Below are 16,534 nucleotides of genomic sequence, written 5' to 3'. Positions count from 1 at the left end.
CCTGAAAAAGGGGCGTTTCTTTTTTAGCTGAGTTTAGTAACAACTAACTATTAAGAACACTATATGCAGTACATGTTACGCAGCTCACTTTGGACATGCACACCCTACAATAAGTCAAGGGATATGAGTGAGTCCAGTTGTTGATGGGTAAAGACAGAGACTTTGCACTTTGCCACTGCTTAAGGGAGACTGCAAATATTGTGTGACCTGCAGAGTCAAAAGGACGGGCAAATGTCCAGCCCCCTATCAATCAATCAGTCAATCAATCAAATGCATTTGTAAAGCCCTTTTATATCAGCTGATGTCACAAAGTGCTATACAGAAACCCAGCCTAAAACCCCAAACAGCAAGCACTGCAGATGTAGAAGCACGGTGGCTAGGAAAAACTCCCTAGAAAGGCAGGAACCTAGGAAGAAACCTAAGGAGGAACCAGGCTCTGAGGGGTGGCCAGCCGTCTTCTGGCTGTGCTGGGTGGAGATTATAACAGTACATGGCCAAGATGTTAAAACGTTTATAGATGACCAGCAGGGTCAAATAATAATAATCATAGTGGTTGTAGAGGGCGCAACAAGTCAGCACCTCAGGAGAAAATGTCAGTTGGCTTTTCATAGTTGATCATTCAGAGTTGGAGACAGCAGGTGCGGTAGAGAGAGAGTCGAAAACAGCAGGTCCGGAACAAGGTAGCACATCCGGTGAACAGGTCAGGGTTCCATAGCCGCAGGCAGAACAGTTGAAACTGGAGCAGCAGCACAACCGGGTGGACTGGGGACAGCAAGGAGTCATCAGGCCAGGTAGTCCTGAGGCATGGTTCTAGGGCTCAGGTCCTCCAAGAGAGAGAAAGAAAGAAAGAGAGAGAGAAAAAGAGTAAGAGAAAGAGAGAGAGAAAGAGAGATAGAAAGAGAGTTAGATATAATTAGTGACATCCCTAGCAACCTATCAGGGCACAGGTCAGAGAGAGTTTGAGAAGCAGGTTTATGGTACCCCCTAGGGTCTCAGTCTATGGTTGGGAGTGGTGTGTGCAGCTCAGGGTTATGAGGTACTAATTACAGTCACCGGCAGGGAAGTTGTAACTCTATATCAGACATGGTACGGGTGTCTTCTTTTTTTTAAACCCATAACCATGTGTGTGAGGTATAGATTTGTTTAAGATTACCAATAATGCAATAATCTGAGTACAGCCTTTAGACCACAAAGCAGCCAAAAATATATTGGGTAGTCAATATTACTCAGAAATAGCATTTGAAATATTCACTTACCTTTGATGATCTTCTTCAAAATGCACTCCCAGGAATCCCAGTTCCACCTTAAATGTTTGATTTGTTCGATAATGTCCATCAGTTATGTCTAAATATCTTATTTTGTTAGGGCGTTTGGTAAACAAATCCAAAATCGCGTTCAGGTCGCGCTGAACGTCGGACGAAAAGTTCAAAAAGTTCCGTTACAGCCCGTAGAAACATGCCAAACTAAGTATGGAATCAATCTTTAGGATGTTTTTAACATAAAACGTCATTAATGTTCCAACTGGACAATACCTTTGTCTGTACAAATGAAGTGGAATGTAGCTACCTTTCACGTAAGCGCGCCAGACCAAGACTGTGGCACTCTGCCAGACCACTCACTCAAAGAGCCCTTATGAGTCCCTCCTTTAGAGTAGAATCCTCAAGACAGGTTCTAAATACGGTTGACATCTAGTGGAAGCCATGGGAAGTGAAACATAACTAATATCACCCTGTATCTTCAATGGGGGCTGAGTTGAAAAACTATTTACCACTTCCTGGTTGGATTTATCTCAGGTTTTTGTCTGCCATTTAAGTTCTGTTATACTCACAGACATCATTCAAACAGTTTTAGAAACTTCAGAGTGTTCTCTATCTAAATGTCTAATTATATGCATATTCTAGCTTTTACAGCTGAGTAGCAGGCAGCTTAATTTGGGCACGTTTTTCATCCAAGCTACCCAATACTGCCCCCTACCCCAAAGAAGTTCAACAAGTACATCATATGATATTGCTTACTCCTGTTTACGAAAGGTGCATGAACAGATACAGTTGGGGTTGGAGTCGTTAAAACTTGTTTTTCAACCACTCCACAAATTTAACAAATGATAGTTTTGGCATCTACTTTGTGCACGACACAATTTATTTTTCCAACAATTGTTTACAGAAAGAAAATTTCACTTAACTCACTGTATCACAATTCCAGTGGATCAGAAGTTTACATACACATGGAAAATTCCAGAAAATGATGTCATTGTTTAGAAGCTTCTGATAGGCTAATTGACGTAATTTGAATAAATTGGAGGTGTACTTGTGGATGTATTTCAGGGCCTACCTTCAAACTCAGTGCCTCTTTGCTTGACATCATGCAAAAATCAAAAGAAATATTTTAAAAAATTGTAGACCTCCACAAGTCTGGTTCATCCCTGGAAGCAATTTCCAAACGCCTGAAGGTACCACGTTCATCTGTACAAACAACAGTATGCAAGTATAAACACCACGGGACCACGCAGCCGTCATACCGCTCAGAAAGGAGACGCGTTCTGTCTCCTAGAGATGAACGTACTTTGGTGGGAAAAGTGCAAATCAATCCCAGAACAACAGCAAAGGACCTTGTGAAGTTGCTGGAGGAAACAGGTACAAAAGTATCTATATCCACAGTAAAACGAGTCCTATATCAACATAACCTGAAAGGCCGCTTGGCACGGAAGGAGCCACTACTCCAAAACCGCCAAAAAAGGCCAGACTACTGTTTGCAACTGCACATGGGGACAAAGATCGCACTTTTTGGAGAAATGTCCTCTGGTCTGATGAAACAAAAATAGAACTGTTTGGCCATAATGACCATTGTTATGTTTGGAGGAAAAAGGGGGAGACTTGCAAGCCGAAGAACACCATCCCAACCGTGAAGCACGGGGGTGGCAGCATCATGTTGTTGGGGTACTTTTTTGCATGAGGGGCTGGTGCACTACACAAAATAGATGGCATCATGAGGCAGGAAAATCATTTGGATATATTGAAGCAACATCTCAAGACATCAGTCAGCAAATTAAAGCTTGGTCGCAAATGGGTCTTCCAAATGGACAATGACCACAAGCATACTTTCAAAGGTCTGGCAAAATGGCTTAAGGACAACAAAGTCAAGATATTGGAGTGGCCCTCGTAAAGCTCTGACCTCAAACCTATAGAAAATTTGTGGGCAGAACTGAAAAGCATGTGCAAGCAAGGAGGCCTACATTCCTGACTCAGTTACACCAGCTCTGTCAGGAGGAATGGGCCAAAATTCACCCAACTTATTCTGGGAAGCTTGTGGAAGGCTACCTGAAACATTTGACCCAAGTGAAACAATTTAAAGCCAATGCTACCAAATACTAATTGAGTGCATGTAAACTTCTGACCCACTGGGAATGTGATGAAATTTAAAAAAACTTAAATAAATGCTTCTACACCTGCATTGCTTGCTGTTTGGGGTTTTAGGCTGGGTTTCTGTACAACACTTAGATATATCAGCTGATGTAAGAAGGGCTATATAAATATTTGATTTGATTTGATTTTACTATTATTCTGACGTTTCACATTCTTAAAATGAAGTGGTGATCCTAACTGACCTAAGACAGGGCATTTTTACTAGGATTAGTTTAAATGTATTTGGCTAAGGTTTATGTAAACTTCCGACCTGAACTGTAGATACAATTATTCATGGCTCCATATTGACGGCACTGACGAAGTTTACACCAGACTCACATTTAAAGTCTGAGAAATTGTTGACACCTGAGACCCAATGTAGGCTTTAGGTGAGATAATTGCTCGTTAAACATTGAGGTGGCTTTACATTCTCACTTCTCAGTGGCACACGCATCACTTGTAATTGTAGACTACAAGGAGGCTGATTGAATCGACAGCTTCTACCCCAACCCACAGTCTAGATGCCTTATATATACAAAAGTATGTGGACACCCCCTCAAAAACCCCTGTCCATTTCAGCCACACCTGTTACTGACAGGTATATAAAATTGAACAAACAGTCATAAAATCACCATAGACAAACATTGGCAGTAGAATGGCCTCACTGAAGAGCTCAGTGAATATAATCACAGTCATATAGATATATAATCCCATATAATGCCACCTTTCCAACAACTCAGTCAAATTACTGCCTAGCTGAAGCTGCCCCGATCAACTGTAAATGCCGTTATTGTGAAGTGGAGACATCTAGGAGCAACAACGGCTCAGCCACGAAGTGGTAAGACACACAAGCTCACAGAACGGGACCGCCGTGTGATGAAGCACGTAGGGTGTTAAATTTTTTTGTCTTTCCTGTGAAAATAATTGTCTGTCCTCGGTTGCAACACTCACTACCGAGTTCCAATCTGTCTCTGGAAGCAAGGTCAGCACAATAACTGTTTACTCGGAGCTTCATGAAATGGATTTCCATGGTCGAGCAGCCGCACACAAGCCTAAGATCACCATGCGCAATGCCAAGCATCGGCAGTCGTGGTGTAATGCTCACCGCCATTGGACTCTGAAGCAGTGGAAACGTGTTCTCTGGAGTGATGAATCACGTTTCATAGTCTGGCAGTCTGACAGAAGAATCTGGGTTTGGCGTCGCCGTCGCCAGGTGTATGCTACCAGCCCCAAATCATAATGCCAACTATAAAGTTTGGTGGAGGAGGAATATTGGTCAGGTTGTAACAATCGTTGTCGTCCTCGGATGAAGAATAGGAAGGATCAGATCAAAACGCAGCGTGGTAAGTGTCCATGTTCATTTTTTATAAATAAACTGAACACTGCAATAACCAAAAAACAACAAAGAGAGAGCGAGTAAATGAAACAAAACAGTTCTGTAAGGTGAAGACACAGAAAACAACTACCCACAAACACAGATGGGAACAGGCTACCTAAGTATGGTTCTCAATCAGAGACAACAATTGCCAGCTGCCTCTGATTGGGAACCATACCAGGCCAAACACACAAAAATACAAAACCTAGACTACAAAACATAGAATGCCCACCCCAACTCACGCCCTGACCAAACTAAAACAGAGACACTGGGATCGATTTCCATGGTTCGTTCTAGGCCCCTTAGTTCCAGTGAAGGAAAATCTTAACGCTACAAAAGCTACAATGACATTCTAGACAATTGTGTGCTTCCAAATTTGTGGCTACAGTTTGGTGAAGGCCTTTTCCTGTTTCATTATGACAATTTCTCAGTGCACAAAGCAAGGTCCATACAGAAATGGTTTGTCGAGATAGGTGTGGAAGAACTTGACTGGCCTGCACAAAGCCCTGACCTCAAACCCAAAGATCACCTTTGGGATGAATTGGAAAACTGACTGCAAGCCAGGCCTAATCGCCCAACATCATTGCTCGACCTCACTAACGCTCTTGTGGCTGAATGGAAGCAAGTCCCCACAGCAATGTTGCCCACATCTAGTGAAAAGCCTTCCCAGAAGAGTGGCGGCTGTTGTATTAGCAATGAAGAGCAACTCCATATTAATGCCCATGACCTTTGGAACGAGATGTTCGATGAGCAAGTGTCCACATACTTTTGGTCAAGCAGTGTACCTGTACAGGGTCCGCTCTGACACGTACAAATAACAAAACCAATCATTGGCGAACCCCACAACAATTCTAATATGACCACATAGCCATTTAACAACTGCTGTATATAATGCATCAATACTTCAAAGATGCTTACACCATTCAAGGGGCCAAAAAAATAACACCAGCTAGGGAAGATGTAATATAGTTGTTATAAACTTTCTGGGAAAAAAAGGTACTGAAGCAAACTCATAATACTGGTTGTGACGATGGTGAGATGTCAGTCAATATTTATTGTTAGCCTCCTGCTTGAGCCTATTTATTTTACAATATTGTAAATGCCTATGCTAGCACTGATTTCGCCTAATTGCATCGAGTCGTTACAACTTGCTTTTTATGCCTTATTTTTACACACTGGCAAGACTTAATCATGTGTTAAATTTATTGGCAAGAGTTAAGCCTGAAAATATATGTTTCTAGTAGACTTTATTTGGTTACAGATTAATATCTTTGTATTAAATAAATCAGGAACTACAGGAAAGGATGTTATCTTGCTAATATGGATCCTCACCCTTTCTCATCACGCTCATCGTCGACATATCAATTAAGAAGTTTAAGCACATTTTATTAAACATTGAGCTGTTTCATCTGCTCCTCATTTTGGTGTTTCAGGAAAAAAGGCTGATAATGGGATATTGACAGGTTTTGTACTTTCTAATGAAGCATTTATAATCTGATATCAGCCATGAAAGCTATCAGCTGGTCCTATCAACTGAGAGGTAATTGTTTATTTCAATTTACACCACTAATATTGGTCTCCCATCGCTGCTTTGATATATCCTATATAATCCTAAACGTGTAGTCCTATTCCTGGACCTGAATTATTCTCTCTGTGAATTCACAATAACCACACACATCTTTGTTCTCACAACACAATGGTAAGTCAATAGTAGGTAAATCATGTCTTCTCAAAATATATATTATTATGTTCTGTATAATCCTGTGAAATGCTTTTGAATTTAAAGCATGAACATTTTTCTTCACTTCTTCCATGATAACAGGAAGTATAATCATGGTAATAGATGCAATACTAGCGATATTTTCCAGTTAAGTGTCATAAGATTACAGCTTTTAAAAGGGTTCAGCATGGCTCCCTCTTTGGTGTTCGCCATGCTGAGAGGGCTAGAGTTTTACACCAACTCTCATGTATTTAGCTGTTCTTGACTTTGGGGGATATTTAATAATGTTTCACTACGTGATGCCAGTACATAGCTGGCATCATTGTGATGAATAAAACATTACAGAGGGTTTAAAGTACATGCAACCAGGCCCACTTTATTTAACAATTGTATTATTCATGACAGTGTTCATGTTTGTCTTACTAGGTGTGATCACTTAGTGGCTAGCCATCATTTCTAATGATATCAGAGATATTATATTTCATGACAGCATTTCAATATAAATTGACAGAACAACTATAGTGAAATTTGTGAAAGTGAAACTTTGACACAGTTCAATTTGTGAAGAACCGAAGGCATTTGTCCAAACGTTAGCACCGTCAAGGAACTCAAGGCACATTCACAAACATGGTTGTGTGGTTACCTACATTTTATGTTATAAAGGTGTTATGTAATCCAAACCGCTTGTGAACAAATTTGTAGACTGGCGACCTGTCAATGGTGTGGTCAAATTCTGGCTGTACTATGACATTTATCAGAATCCATTGAATCAACTGTGATCATCTTATCTTCTACAATGCATAAATAGTGGATACAGTGTTCATTATCTTGAGTCTGTTTTACAATTCAAATGAATCCTGATGTGTATGGTGTGTGTGGAATTAGTTATGTACCTGTATGTGCTTGAAGAGAGTAGTGTGGTCAGCTGTGTCACCAAACAAAATTTAATTTCCTCCCAAAAGGGAAGGCAGGACAGCCCATGTAGGATCTAAATTTGATCACCATTTTGCAGAACTTTCTTGCAAAGCAGGAAATGTAAAACGTGTAGTGTATTTCAGGTTTAAAATGGCTTCTGAAGTTATTTATTTCCAATTAAAATTTCAGACTTGGTTTTCCCTTACACTCATAGAAAAAAAGAGTTACAAAAGGGTTCTTCAACTGTCCCCATAGGAAAAGGTTCCAGGTGGAACCCAAAAAGATTCTACCTGGTACCAAAAGGGTTCTACCTTGAACCAATATATGTTCTTCAAAGGGTTCTCTTATGGGAAAAATAAATAGTCTGTCCTTGGTTGCAACACTCACGACTGAGTTCCAAACGGTCTCTGGAAGCAATGTCAGCATAATAACTGTTCATCTGGAGCTTAATGAAATGGGTTTCCATTGGCTGGCAGCCGCACACAAGCCTAAGATCACCGTGCGCAATGCCAAGCATCGGCTGGAGTGGTGTAAAGCTCACCGCCATTGGACTCTGGAGCTGTGGAAACGTGTTCTCTGGAGTGATGAATCACGTTTGCAATCTGTCAGTCTGACAGAAGAATCTGGGTTTGGTGGATGCCAGGAAAACGCTACCTGCCCCAATGCATAATCCCAACTATAAAGTTTGGTGGAGGAGGAACATTGGTCTGGGACTGTTTTTCATGGTTCATGTTTGGCCCCTTCGTTCCAGTGTTGGAAAATCTTAACACTTCAGCATACAATAACCTGCTAGACGACCCTGTGCTTCCAACTTTGTGGCCTTTTGCTGTTTCATTATGACAATGCCCTAGAGCACAAAGCAAGGTCCATACAGAAATGGTTTGTTGAGATCAATTTGGAAGAACTTGACTGGCCTGCACAGAGCCCTGACCTCAAACCCAAAGAGCACTTTGGGATCAGTGCCCGACCTCACTAATGCTCTTTTGGCTGAATGGAAGCAAGTCCTTGCAGCAATGTTCCAACATATAGTGGAAAGCCATCCCAGATGAGTGGATGCTATCGTAAGATTTGAAAACCTTTAGAAATGATGTTCCCCTTTACCAGTTTCTGTCTCTTACCTCTTATTATAGTCATCAATCTAAACACATTACCCAATAATGAAAAGCAAAAACACTTTTTTAGAAATGTGACATTTACACAAGTATTCAGACCCTTTACTCAGTACTTTGTTGAAACACCTTTGGCAGCGATTAAAGCCTCAAACCTTCTTGGGTATGTTGCTACAATGTTGGCACTCGTGTATTTGGGAAGATTTACCCATTATTCTCTGCAGATCCTCTCAAGTTCTGTTAGGTTGGATGGGGAGCATTGCTGCATAGCTATTTCCTGGTCTCTCCAGAGATGTTTGATCGGCTCTGGATGGTCCACTCAAGAACATTCAAAGACTTGTCCCAAATCCACTCCTACATTTCCTTGGCTGTGTGCTTAGGGTTGTTGTCCTGTTTGAAGGTGAACCTTTGCCCAGTCTGAGGTCCTGAGCGCTCTGGAGAAGGTTTTCATCAAGGATCTTTCTGTACTCTGCTCCATTCATCTTTGCCTCAATCCTGATTAGTCTCCCAGTCCCTGCCTCTGAAAAACATCCCCACAGCCTGATGCTGCCACCACCATGTTTCACCTTAGGGATGATGCCAGGTTTCCTCCAGACCTGATGGTTGGCATTCAGGCCAAAGATTTCAATCTTGGTTTCTCATGGCCTGAGAGTCCTTTAGGTGCCTTTTGGCAAACTCCAAGTGGGCTGTCATGTGCATTTACTGAGGAGTGGCTTTCGTCTGGCCACTCTACCATAATTGCCTGATTGGTGGAGTGCTGCAGAGATGGTTGTCCCTCTGGAAGATTCTTCCTTCTCCACAGAGAACCTCAGGACCTCTGTCAGAGTGATCTTAGGGTTCATGGTCCCCTCCCTGGCCAAGGTCCTTCTCCCCCGATGGCTCAGTTTGGCCAGGCGGACAGCCCTAGGAAGATTCTTGGTGGTTCCAAACTTCTTCCATTTAAGAATGATGGAGGCCACTGTGTTCTTGGTATTTGGTATTTTATTAGGATCTCCATTAGCTGTTGCAAAAGCGGCAGCTACTCTTCCTGGGCTCCACACAAAACATGAAACATAATACAGAATACAGAAGATCAATAGACAAGAACAGCTCAACGACAGAGCTACGTAAATGTTTTTAAAAGGCACACATGGCCTACTGTAACGGCTTTCTTCGGGTGAAAGAGAGTCGGACCAAAATGCAGCTTGGTTAATTCGATACATGTTTAATAGACGAATAAACACGATTAATGCAAAAAACAATAAACGTACGTGAAAACCGAAACAGCCTAAACTGGTGCAATAACACAGAGACAGGAACAATCAAAGAATATGGCTGCCTAAATATGGTTCCCAATCAGAGACAACGATAAACACCTGCCTCTGTTTGAGAACCACTCCAGACAGCCATAGACTTTGCTAGATACCTCCACTAAGCCACACACCCAATAACTAACAAAACGCCAAGACAAAACACACCACAATAAACCCATGTCACACCCCGGCCTGACCAAATAAATAAAGACAAACACAATAATACCTCGACCAGGGCGTGACACCTACATATCAATGCATACACACAAACTATCTAGGTCAAATAGGGGAGAGGCGTTGTGCTGTAAGGTGTTGCTTATCTGTTTTTTGAAACCAGGTTTGCTGTTTATTTGAGCTATATGAAATGTAAGGAAGTTCCATGCAATATGGGATCTATATAATATCGTACGCTTTCTTGAATTTATTCTGGATTTAGGGACTGTGAAAAGACCCCTGGTGGCATATCTGGTGGGATAAGTATGTGTCAAAGCTGTGTGTAGGTTGACTATGCAAACAATTTGGGATTTTCAACACATTAATATTTCTTATAAAAAGAAGTGATGCAGTCAGTCTCTCCTCAACTCTTAGCCAAGAGAGACTGGCATGCAAAATATGTATATCAGCCTTCTGATTACAATGAAGAACAGAACATGCAGCTCGGTTCTGGGCCAGCTGCAGCTTAACTAGGTCTTTCCTTGCAACACTGGACCACACGACTGGACAATAATCAAGATTAGACAAAACTAGAGCCTGCAGAACATCCTTTTTGGAGTGTGGTGTCAAAAAGCAGAGCATCTTTTTTATTACAGCTAGACCGCTCCCCATCTTTACAACCATTGAATCTATATGTTTGACCATGACAGTTTAAAATCTAAAGTAATGTCAAGTAACTTGGTCTCCTCAACTTGTTCAACATCCACACCATTCATTACCAAATTCAGCTGAGGTCTAGAACTAAAGTAATGATTTGTACCAAATACAATGCTCTTAGTTTTAGAGATGTTCAGGACCAGTTAATTACTGGCCACACATTCCAAAACAGACTGCAACTTTTTGTTAAGGGTTTCAGTGACTTCGTTAGCTGTGGTTGCTGATGCGTATATGGTTGAATCATCAGCATCAATGGACACACACGCTTTGTTTAACCTTTTCACACATACCAACACACGGGTGTGATCATTCTACAATGGTCCCTATAGCTATGATCAAACCGGTGTGACTAGAACTCTTATTTAGAACGCTTATTTAGAACGGCCAGTTTCGAATGACGCAACAATCAGCATTTGATCTGGCCACACTGTTTTTTCAGAATCATTTGCACAAACACAATCCTTGCAAAGCTATGTCCAGAATGCGAGCAGTTTATTTTTGGATGCAATGTTCAGACATTCACAGAAGTATCTACAGCATAACACAATCATCCAAACTGGAAAAATGTAGGCTACATTTGTCCTAGCACTAACTGAGGAAAGATTGAAACACAAGCTGTCATATTTTTATAACTCTCAGCTGACAGAAACTACAATATCAATCAATCAAATGTATTTATACACCCTTCTTACATCAGCTGATGCCACAAAGTGCTGTACATAAACCCAGGCTAAAACCCCAAACAGCAAGCAATGCAGGTGTAGAAGCACGGTGGCTAGGAAAAACTCCCCAGAAAGGCCAGAACCTAGGAAGAAACCTAGAGAGGAACCACCTCTTCTGGCTGTGCCGGGTGGAGATTATAACAGAACATGGCCAGGATGTTAAAATGTTCATAGATGACCAGTAGGGTCAAATAATAATAATCACAGTGATTGTCGAGGGTGCAACATGTCAGCACCTCAGGAGTAAATGTCAGTTGGCTTTTCATAGTCAATCATTCAGCATATCTCTACCGCTCCTGCTGTCTCTAGATAGTTGAAAACAGCAGGTCTGGGACAGGTAGCACATCCGGTGAACAGGTCAGGGTTCCATAGCCGCCGGCAGAACAGCTGAAACTGGAGCAGCAGCACGGCCAGGTGGACTGGGGACAGCAAGGAGTCATCAGGCCAGGTAGTCCTGAGGCATGGTCCTAGGGCTCAGGTCCTCCGAGAGAGAGAAAGAAAGAGAGAGAGAGAAAGAGAGAGAGAAAGAGAGAGAGCATACTTAAATTCTCACAGGACACCGAGTAAGACAGGAGAAATACTCCAGATATAACAGACTGACCCTAGCCCCCCGACACAAACTACTGCAACATAAATACTGGAGGCTGAGACCGGAGGGGTCGGGAGACACTGTGGCTGTCACGTTCTGACCTTTATTTCCTTTGTTTTGTATTTATTTAGTATGGTCAGGGCGTGAGTTGGGTGGGCAGTCTGTTTGTTTTTCTATGTTTTGGGGCATTTCTATGCTTCGGCCTAGTATGGTTCTCAATCAGAGGCAGGTGTCATTAGTTGTCTCTGATTGAGAATCATGCTTAGGTAGCCTGGGTTGCACTGTTTGTTGGTGGGTGATTGTCTATGTTGTAGCTTCACGGTCGTCATTTGTTTATTGTTTTGTATGCAGTGTCAGTACTTCCTTTATTAAAGATTTACCATGGACACTTACCACGCCGCATTTTGGTCCGGCTCTCCTTTTCGCCTCTCCTCATCTGAAGAAGAGGAGGAACACCGTGACAGAATCACCCACCAACCAAGGACCAAGCGGCGTGGTAAACAGCGACGACAGCAGCAGCAGCAGCAACAACAGCAAAAACAGCGGCCAGCATCACAGGACTCCTGGACATGGGAGGAGATTCTAGACGGGAAAGGACCCTGGGCACAGGCTGGGGAATATCGCCGCCCCAAAGCAGAGCTGGAGGCAGCGAAAGCTGAGCGGCGGCGATATGAGGAGGCAGCACGGCAGTGCGACAGGTACGAGAGGCAGCCCCAAAAATGTTTTTTGGGGGGGCAGACGAGGTGTGGTAGTAAGCCAGGTAGCAGACCTGAGCTCACTCCTCGTGCTTATTATAAGCAGCGCATTACTGGTCAGGCACCGTGTTATGCGGTTAAGCGCACGGTGTCGCCAGTGCATGCCCATAGCCCGGTGCGCTATAGGGCAGCCCCCCGAAAGTGCCGTGAGAGTGTGGGCATCGAGCCAGGGCGTATGGTGCCTGCTCAGCGGGTCTGGTCACCGGTACGCAGTTTTGGTCCAGGTTATCCTGCGCCGGCTCTGCGTGCTGTGTCTCCGGGGCGCTGGGAGGGTGCAGTGCGCCCTCTGCCTGCGCTCCGCTCGTGCCGGGCGAATGTGGGAGTGGAGCCTAAGGGAGAGGTGCGTGTAGTAAGCACTAGATCTCCCGTGCTTACCCACAGCCCGGTTCAACCTGTGCCTGCACTCTGGAGGGTCCGGGGTAGAGTAGTTGTCCAGCCTGGGGAAGTGGTGCCAAGGTTGCGCACCAGAGCTCCAGTGCTCCCCCACAGCCCGGTCCTTCAGGTGCCTCCTAACACCAAGCCTCCTGAGGGTCTCCCCAGCCTGGTGGTTCCTGTGGCAGCCCCACGCACCAGGCTGTCTCTCTGTCTCCTCCCTGCAGGGGGTCCCGCCTGTCTGGCGCCGCTGCCGGAGCCTCCCGCCTGTCCGGCGCCGCTGCCGGAGTCTCCCGCCTGTTCGGCGCTGCGGACGGAGTCTACCGCCTGTCCGGCGCTGCTGCCGGAGTCTCCCGCCTGTCCGGCACTGCTGCCGGAGTCTCCCGCCTGTCCGGCGCTGCTGCCGGAGTCTGAGGCGCCAGAGCCCCTCAGCCCAGAGGCGCCAGAGCTTCCGCCCCTCTGTCCAGAGCTTCCGCCCCTCTGTCCAGAGCTTCCGCCCCTCTGTCCAGAGCTTCCGCCCCTCTGTCCAGAGCTTCCGCCCCTCTGTCCCGAGCTTCCGCCCCTCTGTCCAGTGGGGTCATTGAGAGGGGTGGCCATGGTGAGAAAGCCACGGAGGTGGACAATAAGGCGGACTAAGACAATGGTGAGGTGGGGTCCGCGTCCCGCGCCAGAGCCGCCACCGCGGACAGATGCCCACCCTGACCCTCCCCTATAGGTCAAGGTTTTGCGGCCGGAGTCCGCACCTTTGGGGGGGGGGGTACTGTCACGTTCTGACCTTTATTTCCTTTGTTTTGTATTTATTTAGTATGGTCAGGGCGTGAGTTGGGTGGGCAGTCTGTTTGTTTTTCTATGTTTTGGGGCATTTCTATGTTTCGGCCTAGTATGGTTCTCAATCAGAGGCAGGTGTCATTAGTTGTCTCTGATTGAGAATCATACTTAGGTAGCCTGGGTTGCACTGTTTGTTGGTGGGTGATTGTCTATGTTGTAGCTTCACGGTCGTCATTTGTTTATTGTTTTGTATGCAGTGTCAGTACTTTCTTTATTAAAGATTTACCATGGACACTTACCACGCCGCATTTTGGTCCGACTCTCCTTTTCGCCTCTCCTCATCTGAAGAGGAGGAACACCGTGACAGTGGCCCCATCCGACGATACCCCCGGACAGGGCCAAATAGGCAGGATATAACCCCACACCATTAGAGGGATATCTTCAACTACCTACCAACTTACCATTCTGAGACAAGGCCGAGTATAGCCCACAAAGATCTCTGCAATGGCACAACCCAAGGGGGGGGGGCCAACCCGGACAGGAAGATCACATCAGTGACTCAACCCACTCAAGTGACGCACCCCTCCTAGGGACGGCATGGAAGAGGACCAGTAAGACAGTGACTCAGCTCCTGTAATAGGGTTAGAGGCAGAGAATCCCAGTGGAGAGAGGGGAACTGGCCAGGCAGAGACAGCAAGGGCTGTTCGTTGTTCCAGTGCCTTTCTGTTCACCTTCACACTCCTGGGCCAGACTACACTCAATCATAGGACCTACTGAAGAAATTAGTCTTCAATAAAGACTTAAAGCTCGAGACCGAGTCTGCGTCTCTCACATGGGTAGGCAGACCATTCCATAAAATCCGCAGCGCGTAACGTTGCGTAACGATCCCATTCTGGAATGGAGAGAACATTCTAAAATCACGTACATAAAAAAACTCAACCTGGGGTGATCGTTAGAGATATTTGGAACTCACGCATGAAAAGGTTAATGCCAGTGGCAAGTCATTGGTAAAAATAGAAAATAGTAGAGGGCCTACAGAGCTGCCCTGCGGTACACCACCCTTCACATGTTTGACATTAGAGAAGCTTCCATTAAAGCTTGAGTTCTATTAGATAGATTGCCATATCGTGGATTCAGAGCTGAGGTTAAAAAGCCAAAACACAAGTTTTTTTTCAACAACAGGTGATGGTCAATAATATCAAAGGCTGCACTGAAATCTAACAGTACAGATCCCACAATCTTCTTATCAATTTCTTTCAACCAATCATCAGTCATGTGTCAGTGCAGTACATGTTGAGTGCCCTTCTCTATAAGCATGCTGAAAGTCTGTTGTTAATTTGTTTACAGAGAAATAGCATTGCATTTGGTCAAACACAATTTTTTCCAACAGTTTGCTAAGAGCTGGCAGCAAGCTTATAGGTCTGCATTTCAAACTAGTAAGGCCGCTTTACCACTCTTGGGTATTGGAATTACTTTGTCTTCCCTCCAGGCCTGAGGAGAAAGACGTTCCTCTAGGCTCAGATTAAAAATATAACAGATAGGAGTGGCTAGAGTCAGCTACCATCCTCAGTAGCTTGCCAATGCCAGAAGGTTTGTCCTCAGTAAGTTGTCAATTCCAGGAGGTTTGTCATTATTGATCGATAACAATAATGATCAACCTCTCAAACACTAACTTTCAATGCTTTTCTTTCATGTTTTTTTGTTGTTGTTGCATGAATACAATTGCTCACTGTTCATTGTTGGCATTTCCTGCCTAAGTTTGCCCACTTTGCCAATTAAATAATTATTAAAATAATTGGCAACGTCAAATGGTTTTGTGATGAATAAGCCATCTGATTCGAGGAAAGATGGAAGATTAGTCTTCATGCCAACAATTTATTTTAAAGTAATCCAAATTTATTTTCCATCATTCTTTATCTCATTGGTATTGGCTTCATAATACAGTTTGTTCTTCTTTTAGTTGAGTTTAGTCACAGAATTTCTCGATTTGCAGTAAGCCAGTCAGATGTGCAGCCAGAACTATTAGCCACTCCTTTTGCACATCTCTTTCAACCATACAGTTTTTCAATTCCTCATCAATCCATGGAGCCTTAACAGTTCTAACAGTCAATTTCTTAACAGGTGCATGTTTATCAATAATTGGAAGAAGCAATTTCATAAATTCATCAAGCGCAGCGTCTGGATGCTCCTCATTAATCACAGAAGACCAACAAATATTTTTAACATCATCCATTTAAGAGTCACAGCAAAATATGTTGTATGATCTCTCATGCACTATTTTAGGCCCAGCTGTTGAAACTTTGGTTTTTCTGGATATAGGCACTATATTGTGATCACTGTATCCAATGAGTACAGATACAGTTTTAGAAAAAAGTTCTACAGTATTAGTAAAAATGTGATCGATACATGTGGATGATCTTGTTCCTGTAGTGTTTGTTAACACTCTGGTAGGTTGATTAATAACCTAAGCAGATTGCAGGCACTGGTTATAGTAAGACGTTTCCTCTTGAGTGGACAGCTTAATGACAGCTTTGCACACTCTTGGCATTCTCTCAACTAGCTGCACCTGGAATGATTTTCCAACAGTCTTGAAGGAGTTCCCACATATGCTGAGCACTTGTTGGCTGCTTTTCCTTCACTCTGCGG

The sequence above is a fragment of the Oncorhynchus kisutch genome, linkage group LG28 (genome assembly GCF_002021735.2).
Source record: "Oncorhynchus kisutch isolate 150728-3 linkage group LG28, Okis_V2, whole genome shotgun sequence".
In the NCBI taxonomy this organism is placed as follows: Eukaryota; Metazoa; Chordata; class Actinopteri; order Salmoniformes; family Salmonidae; genus Oncorhynchus; species Oncorhynchus kisutch.
Note: the sequence above shows the minus strand (reverse complement) of the source record.